Source organism: Lepidochelys olivacea (genome assembly GCF_965140295.1).
Source record: "Lepidochelys olivacea isolate rLepOli2 genome assembly, chromosome: 11".
Lineage (NCBI taxonomy): Eukaryota > Metazoa > Chordata > Testudines > Cheloniidae > Lepidochelys > Lepidochelys olivacea.
Genome location: NC_140421.1, coordinates 66,027,677 through 66,047,024, shown reverse-complemented (window position 1 = coordinate 66,047,024; position 19,348 = coordinate 66,027,677). Strand labels below are relative to the sequence as shown.

At 42.4% G+C, this 19,348-nt stretch overlaps 1 protein-coding gene across 1 annotated transcript in view; it reads right to left on the bottom strand.

The window, feature by feature from the left end:
- The window catches only part of LOC311528569 (uncharacterized protein), a gene marked incomplete at its 5' end in the record, with an annotated part of 99,125 nt that overhangs the window by 64,689 nt on the left and 15,088 nt on the right, over positions 1-19,348 (bottom strand). The gene's annotated exons all lie outside the window — the stretch shown is intronic.

Genomic DNA, 19,348 nt, shown 5'->3' with positions numbered 1-19,348 from the left:
GGGATTTTAAAATGTGCTTTCCTGAATCAGGGTATAAAGCCATAGAAAACTCTTAACTACAGCCCTCTGAGATCTACAGATGGAAAGTGCTGTCTAAGACTTAGGTATTATCATTATTCTACAATGCACCTGTTCCTGCAGCCTGTCCTCCCAGGAGTAGTCCTCATTCCCAATGGGACTACTCACATGAGTAAGGCCTGTGGGATCCCTCCCCACAATCAATGTTCGAATTCACCCAAACAGCTGGAATGATAAAAAATATATTGTATTACACTCTCTGGCTTAGTTCTCTCACCCACAGCAATGTTCCCAGTTAAATCCATTAATAAGGATCACCTGATGAACTCTGGGAAGATGACATACTGTTTTCCATTCAACAGATATTGAAATCTATCCCAACACCAGGACTAACTCCTGCATTTGTACTCTGGAAATTTACAGTTGTCAAAAGATATTAAAAGGGTTTTCAAGCACTCAAAATACTATTTCTTTTAGAGGAGGTCTTTCCTTAATTTACATACTAGATGTGAGATGAAGGGAAATTAGGTTCCTCATATTCATTGTGAAGCCTTTGTGAATATGAAAATAAGGGAATTTGTATTGCATATAAGTAATTTATGGCATTCAAATTTCCTGGCAGATCCTAAATATGGATTTAATAATCAGGATTTCTTATTTGCTTGTTTTTCTTCATCGCTGGAAAGGAGGCTGAAAGACCCTTGGAAATCTCACTCTCTTTTCTCTTTTTTCCAATTAATTAAAACTTTTAAAAAAATCTTTCCCCTTTACAATATTTTTTATTTTCATTAGGACTATAACTTAGTCCTGTCTCCAGCCACCATTTCCTCCTTGCTGCTGCTATTTGAAGCTTAAGCTACCACAAAAGTTTAGTTTTTTCCCTGAAATGAGGATCATGTTATGTCTGAATAGTACCTATGAAAAGATTCTCATACAAATAGGAAGAGAGAGGGTAATTATCATTAGACAAACAGTTTCTTTTACAAGATTTGGCATATTCAAGATTGCCAGCTCCTTGTCAGATATTGATGTCATATCCTGTCACATCAGTCTCTTTGGATTTTCTTGAATAAGACAATGCCCAAAAAAATTGCATGTGATCCTAATACAAAGTAACATATGAATTTTGCTTCAGCTTGCTCACAATACTTGATTTTCCATTTTAACTCTTCAATTTTACCTTCCAGATACGGGTAAAAAGTCAATAACTTTCCCTGAGAATTTGATCCAAAGCATAGTGAACTAATAGGGAGTCTCAAATGGGCTTTGGAAAAGACCCTAAGTGAGTATTTAATGACTAACTGTGTACATGAAAGACAGAAAATGTATGAAGTCCAGGACAGACACTAGGCTGGGGATGTTAGGTAACATTAGGCCTAGATTTCAGATCCCAAAACACCCAAACCGAGACACGATGGTGAACCTTCATTGCTACTTTTGAACAGTTAAAGAAAACATTCTCTGTCATCATAGAATCACAGAAATGTAGGGCTGGAAAGGACTCCAGAAGTCATCAAGTCCTGCCCCTTACACTGTGGCAGGATCAAGTAAACCTAGACCATCCCGGACAGGTGTTTATCCAACCTGTTCTTAAAAATCTCCAATCGTATGGATTCCACAACTTCCCTCAGAAGCATATTCCAGAGCTTAACTACTTAGAGAAATTAGAGAAATTTAGAGAAATTTTTTCCTAATATCTAATCTAAATCTCCCCTGTAGCAGATTAAGCCCATTACTACTTCTCCTACCATCAGTGAATGTGGAGAACAATTGATGACCATCTTTATAACAGCCTGTGACAGTCTGTACCCTTCTGTTCAGCCCTTTTAGATGATTATGCTAAAACTTGTATAAAGTATGCCTTCTGAGGTGTCACTTGAAAATTCATGATTTGCTGATCATTACTGTCCTGGTAAAATACATGTGGCAGCATTGTATGTAAAGTTATCAGATTCCCTTGTGTGATATTACTGGGACATATTCCAACATGTTCTGGAGGGCAGTCACAAACCAGTCCCCCAGAGATAAAAGGCTAGCTTGCACGTCAGCCAGGTCACAATGAGATCAAATGGACCATCACCTGAGTCAGTGGCCACTCTTTGGCAGAAGAGAGGATATGGGCAAAGAATCTACATTTTGACAAAGAAACAGCTTGAGGTTCCTGGCCACACAGTCTCTTGAACCTCGGCTGGAGATGATTCTTGCACAAGAGAAATTACTATAAGAAGAGAGAGCAAACACCCCAAATCACTTTTCCCTTTCTCTCTCCCATTGGCATCAACAACACCTGAAGAGCTGCAGCACTGGACTGGGGAGAAATCCTGACTGAAAGATTCAGCCAGTCAGACTGATGAAACTTGTGGTGAGAAGAGACCTTTGCTATGAATTCACTTAGCTTGTTAAGTTAGGGGTTAGTTATGTTTTATCTTTTATTTCTTTGTCACCAATTCCGACTTTTGTGTCTCATTACTTTAATCACTTAAAATCTAGCTTTCTGTAGTTAATAATTTTGTTTTATTGTTTTATCTAAACCAGTGTGTTTGGATTGAAGTGTTTGGGAAACTTCATTTGGGATGACAGGATTTGTGCACATCATTTTCTAGTAATGAAACCATGGAGCTTGTATTGTCCAGGAGGGTGCTGGGTAATAAAAGACTCACATTTCTGGGGAAAGTCTGGAATTGGGAGTTTGCTTGTGTTGTCCTGCAGTACAATTCAGGAGTGGCTGGCTATAGCACTCCTACACTATAACTGGGAGTAACTTACATGCTGGAGGCTGTGTATGAGCAGACCATGAGCGGTTGTTCTCATAGTGAAGCAGTGTAAAAGGCACCCCAGGTTGGAGAACTGAGGGGTCACAGCTGTCCATCAGTCCAGATTGTACCCTGGGTAACATCACACAGTCCTTAAAATATTTGAAGACTTATCAGGCTATCACTCAGTCTTTTCTCAAGACTAAATATGCCCAGTTTTTTTTTTTAAACCTTGCATCTTAGGTCAAGTTTTCTAAACCTTTTATAATTCTTGTTCCTTTCATCTGGACTCTCTCCAATATGTCTACAATCTCCCTAAAATGTGGCATCCAAACGTAGACACAGTAGTCAAGCTGAGGCCTCACCAGTGCCAAGTAAAGTGAGACAATTACCTCTTGTGCCTTACATGTGACACTCCTGTTAATACAGCCCAGAATATTAGCCTTTTTCACAGCTGCATCATATTGTTGGCTTATAGTCAGTTTGTGACCCACTATCACCCCCAGATCCTTTTCAGCAGTACCACCACCTAGCCGGTTTTCCCCATTTTGTAGTTGTCCATTTGATTTTTCCTTCCCCAGTGAAGTACTTTGCACTTGTCTTCATTGAATTTCACCTTGTTGATTTCAGACCAATTCTCCAATTGGTCACAGTTGTTTTGAATTCTAATCTTGTCCTCCAACGTCCTTGCAACCCCTCCCAGCTTGGTGATGTCCACTGGGTGAAATCTTGGCTCTCATTGATATACTCAGTCAGGATCCCAGATACACTCAGAACCGTGTATTGCTCCCTCACCGCCAACCAAGATTTTGTTAATGCGAACAGCTTAAAAAAGTTTGGCCCAACTTTCCATTAAATTGCCATTTGGAAGGTGAGCCCATGGACAGTTTCTTCCCATCAGAGAATTGCTTGAGTAAGGTATGACCTGAAAATGGCAGATTACAACAAATACATTTTCAGTCTTAACTATTGCAGGGCTGGCTGCCTTGGTCAGACCACTCACTGTGTATCTGAATCTCCCGTTGACTGCAATGGAACCAGGAGGTCATACATTGAGAACTGAAATGTCCAGTTTCTTGAGAGCCTATTCAGTAAGGATCCAATCTTAAAGTCACAACACGTATGTATTCTTGTTATAGACACATAACATAGATGGTATCTATAGTAGATATTTCCCTTATGTGCTTTTTAGTCAAAAAGGATGGATGGATCTGTATTACTTTTTAAATGGAGGATTATTTTTCCAATTTGGGACTGGAAAACTCAGGAGAACAGTGATGGGTTATTAAGCTTCTCCCCTTCCAGGGCTATATTGTGCCATCTGTTGTTCAGAACTGTCTGCCCCAGAGGCTGCTTCCTCTGCTGGAGAACATGGGTTGCGGACCACTGAAGTCCCATTTGCTTTCTCAGGCAGAAGGGAGGAAAACCTATCTGCTCTTGGGCATACAGCAAGGAAGTGGGTGATAAGTGCCCCAAGGGGCATACGGAGGGAGCTATCTCTGTGCTCCCCCTATGCTCAAGGAATGTGATTCTCCCTGGTCCTTGCACTGGAAACACAAGTGTGTGGGGAAGACTCTGTGCTCTCACCTCCATGCAAGGGTCAGGGACAACCTGGGAACATTCCATCCTGGACTGTTAGCATGCAAACACCACTGCTCGCTCCAGGACCTACTCTTACATGAAGTAAATTGGAGATTCTTAATCCAGTTCCAGACTGACAGATGCCCATACCACACAAGCCACCACCACAGTTGTCACCCTTGTAGTTTCAACAGGAAGGCCAAAGACTTAATGGGCCTGCACAGTGAAGTATTCTCTTACACCTGGGAGTGGGCCCTGCAGGTTAGAAATAGGGCATATTGGCAAGGAGGACTTGAGAGGTTTGTCCTGCCTCTGCCCATGCTATGACTGCTCTGTGGCTAAAGAAAGGACTTCAGTCTTTATCTCTGCTGTGTTGGATGAACTGACTCCTGCACGGGTAATTTCTGCGCAGGTGGCTGCAAAACTGGCTAGTTTTCACTCATGGAATTTCCTTCACTAAGTCCAATCGGGGCAGAGAGGCAACAGGCATCTAGCCTCTTTATCTGTGGTCGTCTCTAGCGCTGGGTGAAACTTTTCATCCAAAACTTTTCCCGCCAAAAAACTTCTTCACTTGAAACAAGAAAAAAGAAAAAGAAAATGTTGAGCTGTTTCATCATTCTCCAACTAAAATATTTTGATTTTTCAGGCAGATTTAGGCAACATTCACAAAAAAGGATGAGGCGGTGCTGTTCATTTTATGCCCAATGGTGATGGCACTTTCCCCAGATGCAGTAGATCCAAGTTCAAATCCTTTTAACGACTTTGGAGTAGGGTCTTGAACCCAAGTCTTCCCCTTCCCAGCTGAGTGCTTTAACCACCAGGCTGTTGGCCAAAAGGTCGGGCTCATTCTCTGCTACTGAAGCTGTTCCACTTTATATCAATTACCTGAATAGTCACTGAGCCAGAGAGAGAGATTGATAATGGTTCCACAGACAAGATAGATGCAAGTGTTGGTAGAAGAAAATATGAATACCTTCAATACAAAGATGGGGAATTAAGGCCCAGAGGCCCAGATTTTTAAAGGTATTGCTGCACTCAGGGTTGCAATGCCTAACTGATTTAGGAACTTATATCTCATTTGAAAAAGGGAACCAAAATCCCATTGACAGTCAAGGGGATTTAGGCACCCACATGCTTAAATACCTTTCAGAAATGGGACCTAGGTGTTACAACACTGAGCACAGCAACACCTAAACCATCTGGGTCTGAGAGAATAAGGGACTTGGCCAAGGTGCAAGGCAATCAGGAAGTTGTTGAAAGAATCAGGAAGCAAACCCAGATCTTAGTCCAGTGCCTTAGCCACCAGATCAACCTTCCTCTTATGATTTGGCCCGATAAAATCCATACAAGTTTCTTTGGAGAAATACATTTAACTGCATGAGGACAGCTTATAACGGGGTAATGATGTACTGCTAACTTTTTCAGTGCCGCATCTAACACACTTGCCTGTCACTCTTGTTAACGTAACCACTACAATAAAAAGCACCAAAATATATTTTAATGGCATTTAGCCCAAGTTCAACTGTATTTCATAACCAACACTGAGCACCCAGATCTTGATGAACTCTTTGTCCTAGTGTTGAAGGATCAGGATCTATGTGCACCGAAAGAGTACAGAGTGCAGTTTCTGCACCATTATTAGGACATGATGCTTGTTTACTGTTTACCAAATCCCAAGGGGGCACGTAACTGAGAAACTGCCAAATGAAAATCTAAGTATTACATCCACACATTATATGGGAAAAAAGAGAAGCTATCAAAAGGGTATTTAGTGAAAGAGGCAGCTCCTGTTTATGAACCAAAAGCCAAATCCTGGCCATCTGAGGAAATGGGCTTTGTGCAAGGGATCTGTGGGGGAGGAATCCTCCCCTGTGACCTTGTGCCAAGGTGTGCAGCACCAGGGCAACCATCTTGCATCTGCAGCTACTTGCCATCCCCATAGGCCAGTGTAAATAACCAGAGCTCCAGTGAAGTTTATGATTTTCTACCACGCCCATCACCACAGTATCTGAGCACCTAAAAAACAGGCTCCCATGGAAGCCACAGGTCCTCTGTACACTTTGCTACATGCACTTTAATAGCTCTTTAGGTGTATCGTATAGTCTTTTCTTCTACTTTGCCTTCCTCCATCATGATGTGTTACCATCAGGTGGAGAAAAGATTCCAGGCCTGGACTATTGGTCTAATCTAATGTGGAAAATCTCATATTTGTTTAACTCAGTTACAGGCCAATCTTAAAATAAACTGATAGTGGAAAATATTTTCCCAGACTTCAATGCTAGCTTTATTTTTAATAAAGCAGGATGGGGCGCGGGGGGGGGGGGGGAGAAGGTAGGAGAGCTGTCAGTACAAAATCTTATCACTATAAATAAGATTCAGCTGAAACTCTGATTCCACACTTCCTAGAACTCTTGGGAAGTTTGGATCCAACTCTTACCTTTACAGCTTCACCTGGCCTGTAAAATTGGACAACCAAAACCCTAGATCTTGACACCTCCAAATCTGGGCAAGTTGGATTTGTCTTTGGTGCCCCATCTCTGCTTAGGAAGAAAACACTTTCTGCTCTGCTGGAGTTTAATTGCTGCTCTAGGGAAATACGATACAAAATAGCTACAAATTTTTTATTGAAGACTGAGTGAAAACAAAAACGAATCTATTGACCATGTGGCCAACTCATGCATGAACAAAAAAAGAGTTTCCTCTTTAGCCCTGTTCACGTATTTTCAGCTAAATTCTATGCTGATCTTCAGGATATGCATGGTACACTGTGTGCGCATGGAAATCTCAATACCTTTGCGTATTCCACATAGGATCTGTGGTCAAAGTTATGCATAAAAAGACTGAAGAAACACATTACACTTTACTGAAATAGGGCCCAATGAGTACTGCAAAGTTATTTTTAATATTCTCACAGCATGATGCCCATGCTACAAGGTATTCTGGACAACTATTCTGTGTTTGCTTTCATGTCTGTCATCATAACATCCGTTGACACAGATCTGTGCAAGATTTAAAAAGCAGCACATATGAACGGCCATACTGGGTCAGACTAAAGGTCCATCTAGCCCAGTATCCTGTCTTCCGACAGTGGACAGTGCCAGGTGCCCCAGAGGGAATGAACAGAACAGGTAATCATCAAGAGATCCACCCCCTGTCGCCCGTTCCCAGCTTCTGGCAAACAGAGGCTAGGGACACCATAGGCACAAATTACTATAGCTTCTATAAAGAAGAGATAATGAAGCATCTAACAGCTTTCTGGTTCAAAGAGTATATTAGAGTTACCAGGCTTTAATAAAAAATACAAGGCCACAATGAAAAGGATACTTTGTTTCCTTCTCGTTATAACAGAATCTGGTTGGTCGGACTCCTTGCTGACTAACTGTTCGACTTGCCTTACTTACAGTTGTCCGATGCTAGTTCTGCTTGCCTCTAGCTAAGATGGAATTCCAGCTCTGAAAACTGAGTTCCCATAGCATACCATTGCATAAACAGGCGAGTTACACACTCTTTAGGTCTACATTTTTTTAATCAGCAGATATATATATATATATATATACAAAGTATGATTTTAAATCCAACCTAGGTTAACAATGCTGGGGCAGATTCTCAGCTAATATAAATTAGCCTAGCTGTTAATATTATTTACTTTTTGCAGCACCTAGAAGCATCAGCTGAGATCAGGGCTCCACTGTGCCAGGAGCTGCACAAACACACATAGTGGGAGAGTAGTCCCTGCCCTGAAGAGCTTGCAATCTAAATAGGAAAGACCAAAACAGGAAGTATTCTCATTCCCATTTTACAGATGGGGAACTGAGCAATTAAGCAATTGGCCAAGGCAAGACAGACAAAGGATGGGAGTGGCACAGAGGGTACCTCTACACTGCAATAAAAGAACCACTGTACGGCTGCAGCTGCCCCGGGTCAGCTGATTCAGGCTCGTGGGGCTAAAAATGGCAGTGTAGACATTCAGGATCTAAGACCCCACAAGTGGGGTGGGTCTTAGAGCCCAGGCTTCTGCGCAAGACCAAATGTCCTCACTGCTACTTTTAGCCTTGCAGCCTAAGCCAATTGACCCAGGCCCTAACACTCAGTGCTGTGGAGTTTTTATTGCAGTGTGGACGTACTCAGAGAGGCGAAGTGACTAGCCGAATGAAATGCAGCACGCTTCAGAGCCTGGAATAGAACCCAGCATGCCTCCATCCCAGTTCACTGCCCCACCCACTGGACCATATTGTCTTAGCAGAGCTCTGCTGATTTACCCCAGCTGAAGAGTTGTACCTGAATATTAAAAATCACCTGTTAGTATAAACCTGACACTGGACCAAATTTAGCTCTAAGATATGGAGTAAGCGAATGTAACTCCACTGAAGTCAGAGTTACAGCAAGACCAAATGTGGCCTGTCTGTTGTAGCTTACACAACTTGACTTTAAGGGCCCAGTCCTGAGGCCATTGATGTCAGCAGGAGTTTTACATTGCTGAGCCACCTGATCAACAATAGAGGGTGTCCATTCTTCCGCACTGGCAAATCACTATGGCTCTACCCACTTCAATGGAGCTAAACTGGATTTACACCAGCTGAATATCTGCCCCACTGACACCAGTTTGCACACACATTTGTGGTGGGATTTTCCAAACTGCTGAGTCTTGTCCCAGCTCTGCTCCCACAGAAGGCAATGGCAATTTCACCATTGACATGAAAGGAAGCGGAGGTTAGCCATTGCTGAGTGTCTTTAAATCTGATTTGCCAAGCAACGGTAGATATAAAACAGAGTGACCAAGGGCTGAGCTTCCCTCGCTTGTACTTTGAGGATCCGATCGTTGCAAAATTCCGCATGTAATCAGGCTGGGTTCCAAACTTTCCTCATCAAAGCATATTAGTCTCTCCGTGAGCTCAATCTTTTCTACCTGAAATATAGAGCTGGGATAAACTGTTCCCCCTCAATGGCTAAAGCATAAATTCATTATATTGGCTTTTGTTACAAGCAGACTTGATCAGTGCATTGCTCTGCACTTGCTTCTTCTGCAGCTATTGCCTTTTCAAGATGTCTAATGGGCACTTGTACACAGCCTAAAAGATTGAGATTCTGGAAGGTACTGGGCATCTGGGTCATGCCCCATAAGAGTTCATGACTGACCTCTATTTCCACTGGCTGCATGCATACCAGGATCGGACCCTAAAATTGCTGTCTGCATCATTCTGCAATTTTTTTGACTCCACATTTGCAAGCCAATTGCCAAGTTTAAAAGTGTGGTTCTTCACAGGTTTGCATCGACCTGCCTGTCCGAGTGCCTTAAACTATACATTTCAGCCATATCTGTTAACTCCTGGGAGCCTTAAGATTTCATTTAACATATTATGCCTCCAATCACAACAATGAAATGAAATGTTTCTCAAAATGTAGCTTATTTCTGAGTTGTATGTTGCTGGATTTTTTTTTGACAGGGCTGGGTTATTGAATTGATTAGCCCAGCTTCAGACAAAACTGGAGTCAGACTCACTTAAAATGTAAGGAAATGTAAAAAAAATCTTTAATTAGACTGATCTGAATTTTGAGTCTCTAATGACGACTGAAACCAGGAGATAAAATTTGATTTATTGCTTGCAAATAACAAGAATTCCAAATTTAGGCCTATTTTCTGCCTGATTTCTTCACATGTAATTGTTTTTCAGAAGTATTCACTGAACAGTTTATGCAAATAATTTTCAGACAGCATGTTTTTTTAAAAAAAAACAACAACTACACAAATTGTTCACTTTGACTAGTGAACTCTTTAGTATTTTTGTTGTACGGGAGGTCACCTAACACACAGAGTATGGTTTCTGCTCCATTACTGATTAACTGAAAGGTTTTTTTACAAACAGACAAATACTGAATTAAGAATAGCAAATAATGAAATCTCAGTATGAGACAAATAATCCATGATTTATGGTAAATGTTGTGAAACCCTCCTGACCCATAAACATTTTCACAAATGCACAGTGGCTATTATTTATATTACAGTAGCATCTGAAGCTCCAATCAAGATCAAGACCTCATTTTGCTAGGGTCTGTACAAGCAAACACAGTAAGACAGTCTATTCCCCCATGAAGCTAACAATCTAAATATGGAGGCCAGCCGAAAGGGAAAACAAAGCAGAGAGGTGAAGTGACTTGCCCAAGGTCAGCCAGCAGACCAGTGGCAGAGCTGGGAATACGCAGATCTCCTGAGTCATAGCCCAGTGCTCTATCACTAGAGAATAAGATTCTATAAATGATGGTGGACTGCATCAGGCATTGGATTTGCAATTAAATGTGCAAATCATAGCTTTCATTCTTTGACCAGCTTCGCCCGAGAGGAGAGTTTCATGTGGTATAGGCTTTAATTACAAAAAATTCATAGTGCACCTAAAATACGATGGGAATGATACCCATTGCCAGGTAAGAACAGTTTATTTATGAAATGCTCTGTGTACCTATTAAGGTGTTCTTTTGGCAGGGAAACACCTTTAAATGCCAGAAGAATAAAATAATTAAAACATTTGAAATATACAGTATGAAACCCAACCAAGATACTGCCCTGTCAAGGTGACATGATTCACACACATAGGCTGGCAGTTTCAAAAGCATTCAGCATTGACCTAACTCTGATCCCACCAAAATCCCTGATTAAATTCTCCACAGACTTGAAATGGAGCAGAATTAGGACACACAAAGTGCTTCTGGAAATCCCACCTATAGGCCAAGATTTTCTAAAGTGACTAGTGATTTTGGGTGCTCACATTAAAGGGCCCTGATTTTCAGAGAGCAATTGCCCAACACTTTGTTACATCCAATCTCTACGGTTTTTCATGCTGAGCACATAAAAATCACGACTCAGCATTGAAAATCCTGGCTGTAAAGCACATATGCAATAACAGAGCATGAAAGGCATTAAATAGAAATGCTGTGGTACTGACATTCGATTGAGCTGCTGGAACTCATGCTGGGGACCATCCCCATCAGGCCCAGGATCAAAGGAGCATAAAGGTTGCATTACAGGTTATATCCTCGAGTCCTGTGCAACATGAGGCTCAGCCACACTCAGGGCTGGGGGCCAATATGTGCAGAGTGATCCTGAGATAAAAGGCACAATGCTTTTGCAAATTATTATTATAAAACACCATTTTAATTAGTTAGTTTTGAGAACTACACAAGGAAGAACTCTATAGAGGTGACTCTCAAAACATATTGCCTTGTGACTCAGAGATAGAGCAAGGAACATTACCATTACAAGCTCCAAGGAGATACAATGAAAACTATTACAGCTCCAGGAAAAGCACATAAAGAGGAGCATAACAATTACCTGACTCAGAGCGGGAGAAAAAGAGAGATACATAATATAGAATACTGCTGTTACTGGCCAAAAGAGAGAGAGATAATGAAGACTATTGCAGTTACCTACTTCTGATAGAGATATAATGACAATCATTAGTTATTTGACTGTAAGGAGGACATGTAATGTGCAATATTATTGTTACCCAGTCCTGAAAAAGAGAGAGAGAAATGATGAGAAACTGGTACTGTTACCTGACTCTGGAAGGCAGAAATTATGACAAGTTTTGCTGTTACCGATGGCTCTGCTTTACATGACTTACTCAGGGAGTGAGAAGGAAAGAGAACAGAGTATATGGCAAGTTATATAGCTCATGGATATAAAATCAGGTCCTCAGCTGATGTTAATCAACATAACTCTGTTGCCTTCAGTGTAGTTATGCCAATTCCCACCAGTAAGGATCTGGCCCCTGCAGATGTAGTTCAGTTATCAGGAAGGAGAAGGCGAGGGAGAGAAAAGACTGACCTTTCCTTTTGCCTGGCTCAGAGAACTGGACACAAGGAGTATTTCTAGAGTTACCTGGCATAACAGAAGAAAAGAAAGGACAGTGTTTGGCTCTGGGTCTTATGTTCAAGGATGCAGAGCTCCACAGATTCTATTGCTACGCCCCACAGCTCCCAGGGATTCTTTTGGTACACCCCAAAGCGATGGAGTTCCACCTTCTCCTCCTTCCTATGAACAGAGCAAAAGTCAGGAAGCTGGGGAGAAGAATTCTTTTACAGTGCACCCCATGGACATGACCAGTGATGAAACCCAACCAGGTGTTTCCTGGGGCAGGGTGGAAATACAGCCCTTGAGAGCCTCTGAAGTCACAGGAGGAGAAATGTTTTACTAGCTTTTTGTGCACATCTGCAGTGAGCAGGATGCATCCTTCCTGGAGCCTTCTATGGCCTTCAGTGGTATTAGCACCTTCCCATTAGGGGCGGGTGAAGATCTCTTGTTGGGCTCCCTACCCCCAGGCCGGCAGGGAGGAGATCTGGAAAAGCCCAAAGCCTCAACTAAGGTAGGTTCTATACTTGGTGTGTTCATTCCAGCTGCTTGGTACGAGTGAGCTGGCAGAAAAGAGGCTGCCTGGCACAGCTACAGAGTGAGAGATACGGCCTAATGACAAACGATCCAGCTGAATGAGCAATGTTCCAGTGAGTTTTCTAGCATGGGGGCATTGCAATAACAAGCACTAACAAACAGGCACCAGGAGTGGGAGCCACGGAGGGCCTGAGGTTCATCCCACTTCAGTCTTTTTTCATTCTGGTGTAACTCCACTGACGGCAACAGAGTCATTCCTCATTTGCCCTGGCATAGGTGAGGCTAGCATCGGGTCAAGAAATGTGGGGGCTGGATGGAATGAAACATGTAAGCAAAGAGAGCGGTTAAAGGATGGTATATGTGGGGTTTTATCACACACCGAACCACAGAGATTCAGTTAACCCAAAGCAGCAGGAATGTAGGAAAATGCTGTCTTTTGAGAATCTAAGGGACATAGCAAGGACCGAGTCATCCAGCTAGGATGGCTCTGCGAACATGGCACACATACTGAGTCAGTGACCCGCCCCTTAGATTTCGACAACACTGTTTCTCAGCTATCACCACGTAAAACCTTTGGATTTCATTTCTCCATTTTATATCACTCCTAGGGCCTGATCCAAAACCCACTGAAATCCATATTGCCATTGACTTCAAAGGGCTTTGGATCAGGCCCCTACCTGGGCTCATTGCTCAAGCAAAACTCCCACCGACCCCAAATTAATAACTTTATCCCTTGTCTGACTAAGATTTGTGATCACAGATAGAAAGATCTGTAATGCTGCTGAAAGCATTGACTCTTGCAGTGTTTAATTTGTTATGCACCAAGAAGAAAGATAATCCTGAAGCCCTACTGCTTTTCACAAATTGCACAACACTAGCAAGAACTTGCTATTACAATAAGCTGCAGGTGGGGGGAACAAAAAAAATCTGTCGAGGAAGATGGCAATAACTGAGGAATGCTTTGCTATTTAACCTACTTACAACGTGATTAGCATCACCATGTCTTTGAATATGCAAAGCGCGGATCCACTTAAGAGGTCTTAAGGCTCCTAACTTCCATTGGAATCAGTGGCAGTCAGAAGCATAAATGGCGCTGTAGATCTAGACCTAAGTCTCTAGCTCTTCCTCTACAGAACACGTAGACCGTGAGAGCAACTGCTCAAACCCACCCTCTGCTGGTTTTATTTTACTGGTAACTCAAAAAATCAATGAGACATAAACCTCAGCCTGAGATTCCCCCCTGAGTCTAGCTGTGCCTAGGGACTTCTTCCAGGACTGCCTCCATCTGAGCCCCATATTTACAGCGGATCCAATAATAACAACACCTAACATTTATACAGCACTTTTTATCACTAGAGCTCAAACCACTTTACAAAGGAGGTCAGTATCGCCATCCCCATTATACAGATGGACAAACAGAGGGACACAGAGGGGAAGTGACTTCCCCAAAGTCAGCCAGCAGGTGAAGTGGCAGAGCCAGGAGTAGAATGCAAGTCTCAGAGCCCCAATCCATTACTCCATCCACGAGCCCACACTGCTTCCCTATAAGATAAGATGTTCTTGTCCTTTATAGATCTGGGGTGGAGCTAATTGAGACCATCTACTAGCATGGCTCAGGAGTAATTATCCTTTGAGTCTAGGGTTAGTCAACCGAAAAGATGTGTTTCCATGTACAGTCTTAGGAGTTTACTGCTACAGTCTCCAATGGATAATTCTTCAGAGTGAGAGCAGGGCTGCTCAAGTGCAGACAATACAATGTATCTGTGCCTGAGACATGTATATGCTACTACAGAGACCCATTCTTAATCTTATCAGTCTTACCCACTAAGTAGACGGAAACTTCTTGAAGTGAGAATTATTTGACTTTCTATTTGAGTGAAGATAGCTGAGTCCAAGGGATTAAACTGGTTCAGAACTGACGTAAATTTTCACTCCAAGATCAAACTATGTTTGAGGTCCAGAAAAAAAAACCTCAGGTATGTTTTTTAGAAAAAGTTTCCTGTACGTGACTTTTTTTCTGTCCTGAAGTGGAAATGCCAAAATATTCCAGCAGGGTCTTTTGTGGAACTTCTGTCCCAACCAGAAGAGAGCAAGCACTGGGAGTTTCAGATGAAAACCTGCTCTCACAGGATTCCCAGGCTAATTTTGCAGAGGTTCTGATAAGCATCCAAACATTTATGTTCTTATCCCAATCCAGCCGCCACACTTTTTGAGAATGGTCAATTGCTACTTTTTGGAACTCTGTAAGTTGCTCTAGTTGGCACTTGAAATGCTTTTAGAACATATTAACTAAAAGAAAACAACTGGATTCCCTTATAGTTCAAGTAAAATAGAAGACTTTTTAGCATCAGTCATAAGTGAACACCCAAACTGGCCCTTGAATTCCTTGACTTAATACAAGTTCTTACCCCTTAACATATAACTTCTTAGGAAGGTAAAGTAATATTTGCCTTTTTTCAGAGGAAGGGAAAGGCTGTGGCCTAAAATAAGTCTTTAAGTTCACCTCTCTTGCTCACACTGAGTAGTATCTTACACCATGAGTGGGTAGTCCTCATTCTCACTTACACCATTCTGGCAGCGTAAGGGGGCCGTAACTGGGCCTCAATTCCATGTAAGGCTACTTTACACTTCCAGAGTGGTGTAAAGTGGCCTTAGAGTAACTGAGAATCAGTCTCAATTGCACTATTTGTGGAGTCAGTCTGAACAAGGTAGCAGGATCTGGCCTATAATCATTTCTTAATAAAATAATTAATTTGTCAAATAAAATCTGTCTTGGCTATTACACGTACATGTGACATGGATAATGGTACTACAGAGAAAGGAACTTCTATTGGTTCCCCATGGGGATTTCCAGCTGTTCTTTATTAACAGTTCTGCACAACACACAATATTATACAGACAAAACACAGAAATACTTTGTCTTTTTTCTTTGTTTCACCTCTGCTCCTAACTCTGACTTTTCTCCTCTCAGTCTGCTTTCCCCACTCTCCTTTTCCTCTTTTCTGTTCGTCGTGTGTCATGACACAAGCTGAGTTTTGTTTTTTATTTTGTCCTTTTAAAAAGCCAGTGCTGCAGGAATCGCTGATCCCCACAACCTCATCCATGAGAATCTCAGAGCCTGAATTTTTATCAGTATGATTTTGGTGCACGCCAGCCATGTACAGTGCTAGCCCAGAATTGTAGGAAGGACTATTGTGCCATACGGCTACCAACCAATACCTATGCTGGATTTTCATTGTCACTACTTGCTGTCCTCTTCACCCTCCCATACTGCAGCCAGCGTCCAAATACAAGCTAAAATACCAGTGCTAGGCAGGGTAGAATCCACACAGTGGGAAGACACCTTCTCTATGTCCACTTCGCTTTTAAATGCTCCATATATCATGATCCCGGAAGGCGATATCTTGGGCTCCAGTCCAGCAAAGCATCTAAGCATGTGCATAACTGAGTACCTAAGTCATCCCACAGAAGCCAATATCATGCGTTTCAGGTTATGCAACTGTGTATGTGTTTTGCTGGATCAGAGCCTTAGTCTCCAGAGTATTTTATCGAGGGCAAAAGGCCAAGGGGTCATTTCATTCAAGGAAACAACACACACACCTCTTAAGGGCTCCTATCTCCTTCCAGTGACTAGCCCTTTGGTACCCGTCATCACAGAGCTTGCTCATTATCAGCCTGTCTCTGAAGCAGTCTCACAGGAACATGGAAGAAGCAGCAGAGATGCTTCATTTGAGAAGTAATGATGGGCGTCCATTCACTTATGTTCATGGCTTGTTGAGTTCAATGGTGTGTGACGCCCTGAAACGTTTCACATTTTGTTCCTTAACCTCTTCTGCACTTTTTTTTGGCACAAGGAGGTGATGAAAGGATGCCAGCGCAACAACTAATGACCAGTTAAGTGAAATCACACCAGTTCAACTTTAATTCCTACAGTTGTCTCCAGTCAGAGCTGCACTGAGGTATATTAATCATGGAGTCAGCTCTCTGCTCGCTCAGACAGCTCGGAGAGAAAAAAAATACAGGTCATGCTTCAGCGATCTCACATAGTTCAGGAAAGATAATAATTCGGGCTCTTTGCAGGGTTTAGGAAATGCCACTACAAGCTCATATTTGCTATGGAGACGGCTGAATTAACTCTTAAAAATGTTCCTGATGCATCTTCAATGGCTTCCATTCATTTCCTGTTCAGCAACTGGTAGTAACAAAACTTAGCTTGAGTTCGTGCCTCTTGCAAACTCAAGTGTCACCGACGGTATACCAGAATGTCTTGTCTGGCTGTAAAGAATGTTATGAATGTTGTGGATCTCCAATCCGGATCTCATCAGCTGCTCTCCTGTGGGCTCTATGGAACAGGCCCACCACTGATGTCAATGGGGTCACAGCATTGCACCTCTGAGAGCACGCTCTTTGGTGGATAAGGGCTTTATGGAGTACAGAATATTGGATAAGGAGAATTTTGGATCAGCAACTCAGCATCAGACAAGCATTAATAAACTTCTCTTCACCCACAAGAGAGGCATAGAGAGAAGCAGGTCAGGGATGAAAGCAGGGAGAGGGCTGAGGAGGGCAGATACAACATCATTTTATTGCAGATGAGACTTCTAATAAACGACAGGTTTCAAATTCTGAATAAAAACTCGGGTAAGAAGACCACGGCCATTCAACTGAAAATCGGTGACTCCCTGACTGGGAGGAAAATTCAGAAATAGCACTAACTTCCCCTTTTAAATGCTTTGAAAGGAGGACAATAAAAAAGAAAACTTCTGAAAAAACCTCACACAACTTCCTGCATCCCACAGTTCCTCCAGTGTTGGTTTAATTATAATTTTAATTGCCTTTTCCTTATAATTTTTTTCAAGTTAGCAGTAAAGAAAATTCAGACAGATTCCTGATGTTAGCCCCAGAGAGCTAACGACACACAGCTCCAAACAAAATCACCCCGGACCTGTAAACTCTTCAGGAAATTTAGAGACGTTTTCAGGTTTCAGCTGTTATCCTCATCACATATAGCTTTAAAATTAATTCCTTACATTACCATTTTTTAAAAAATATATGCAAATAATTGTGATAGGTTTTTGTGCAGTTCAAATAGTGGAGGCAACTACTACAGGCCAAGCACTCACCCATTCACCTCCCCCCCCCCACACACACACATTTACACATTCATCTACCATACACATACAGCCAGACTCTCTCCTGCATCCAGGGCGGTCAGGGAACTGGTTATGGTTCCCTGGTTTTCAGCCCTGGCCCCAGAGCAGTTTAGAGCATCCTGGGAGTTCCTCAGACTGCAACAGCTGGCTATGGTCCCCATCTGTCCATGATTCCTACCTGCCTCTCCTCACCCACAAGCAGCTCCCTGCAGTGGGTGCTAGGGAGTGAGAGGAGTTGGAGCCGGTGCTCTGTCCCCAAGAGGAGATATAGGGGACCTGTGCAACACTAAACTGCACCCAAGGAGTACAAGTTTCAGAGTAGCAGCCGTGTTAGTCTGTATTCGCAAAAAGAAAAGGAGTACTTGTGGCACCTTAGAGACTAACCAATTTATCTGAGCATAAGCTTTCGTGAGCTACAGCTCACTTCATCAGATGCATTCAGTGGAAAATACAATGGGGAGATTTATATACATAGAGAACATGAAACAATGGGTGTTACCATACACACTGTAACCAGAGTGATCACTTAAGGTGAGCTATTACCAGCAGGAGAGCGGGGGGGTGGGGGACCTTTTGCAGTGATAATCAAAGTGGGCCATTTCCGGCAGTTGACAAGAATGTGTGAGGAACAGTGGGGGGTGGGGAGGGGAAATAAACATGGGGAAATAGTTTTACTTTGTGTAATGACCCATTCACTTCCAGTCTCTATTCAAGCCTAAGTTAATTGTATCCAGTTTGCAAATTAATTCCAATTCAGCAGTCTCTCGTTGGAGTCTGTTTTTGAACTTTTTTTGTTGAAGAATTGTGACTTTTAGGTCTATAATCGAGTGACCAAAGAGACTGAAGTGTTCTCCGACTAGTTTTTGAATGTTATAATTCTTGATGTCTGATTTGTGTCCATTTATTCTTTAACGTAGAGACTGTCCAGTTTGACCAATGTACATGGCAGAGGGGCATTGCTGGCACATGATGGCATATATCACATTGGTAGATGTGCAGATGAGCCTCTGATAGTGTGGCTGATGTGATTAGGCCCTATGATGGTGTCCCCTGCACAGATTCACTGGCCCATATCTTTAGAGCTACACAAGAGCTGTGTATTACGTACTGCAAATTGAAGATGCATTCATCAGATACAAATCCTACAAACATTCAACTTTCATTTAGGAGCTCGGTGGCGGGGGGGGGGGGTGTGAATTCAAAGTTGGCTGCAATCTGCTTGAAGTGCTGCAGCCATCTCCAATCATGAACAAGAACCTGGAAGATCTCTAACATTTCTCCTTTATACACGCCGCACCTTCCTAACTCCATATGTGATTAACAGTCCCTTCAAGCTGAAACCCTTGGGAGAGTCTGTAGGTTTTCAGGGCAAGCGGGCCTAGAGCTCCACGATACATTCGATGAAAATGTTTGAGGATAAAACATTTGCAAAGCAAAATAGCAGCAGCATTCCACAAAGATAC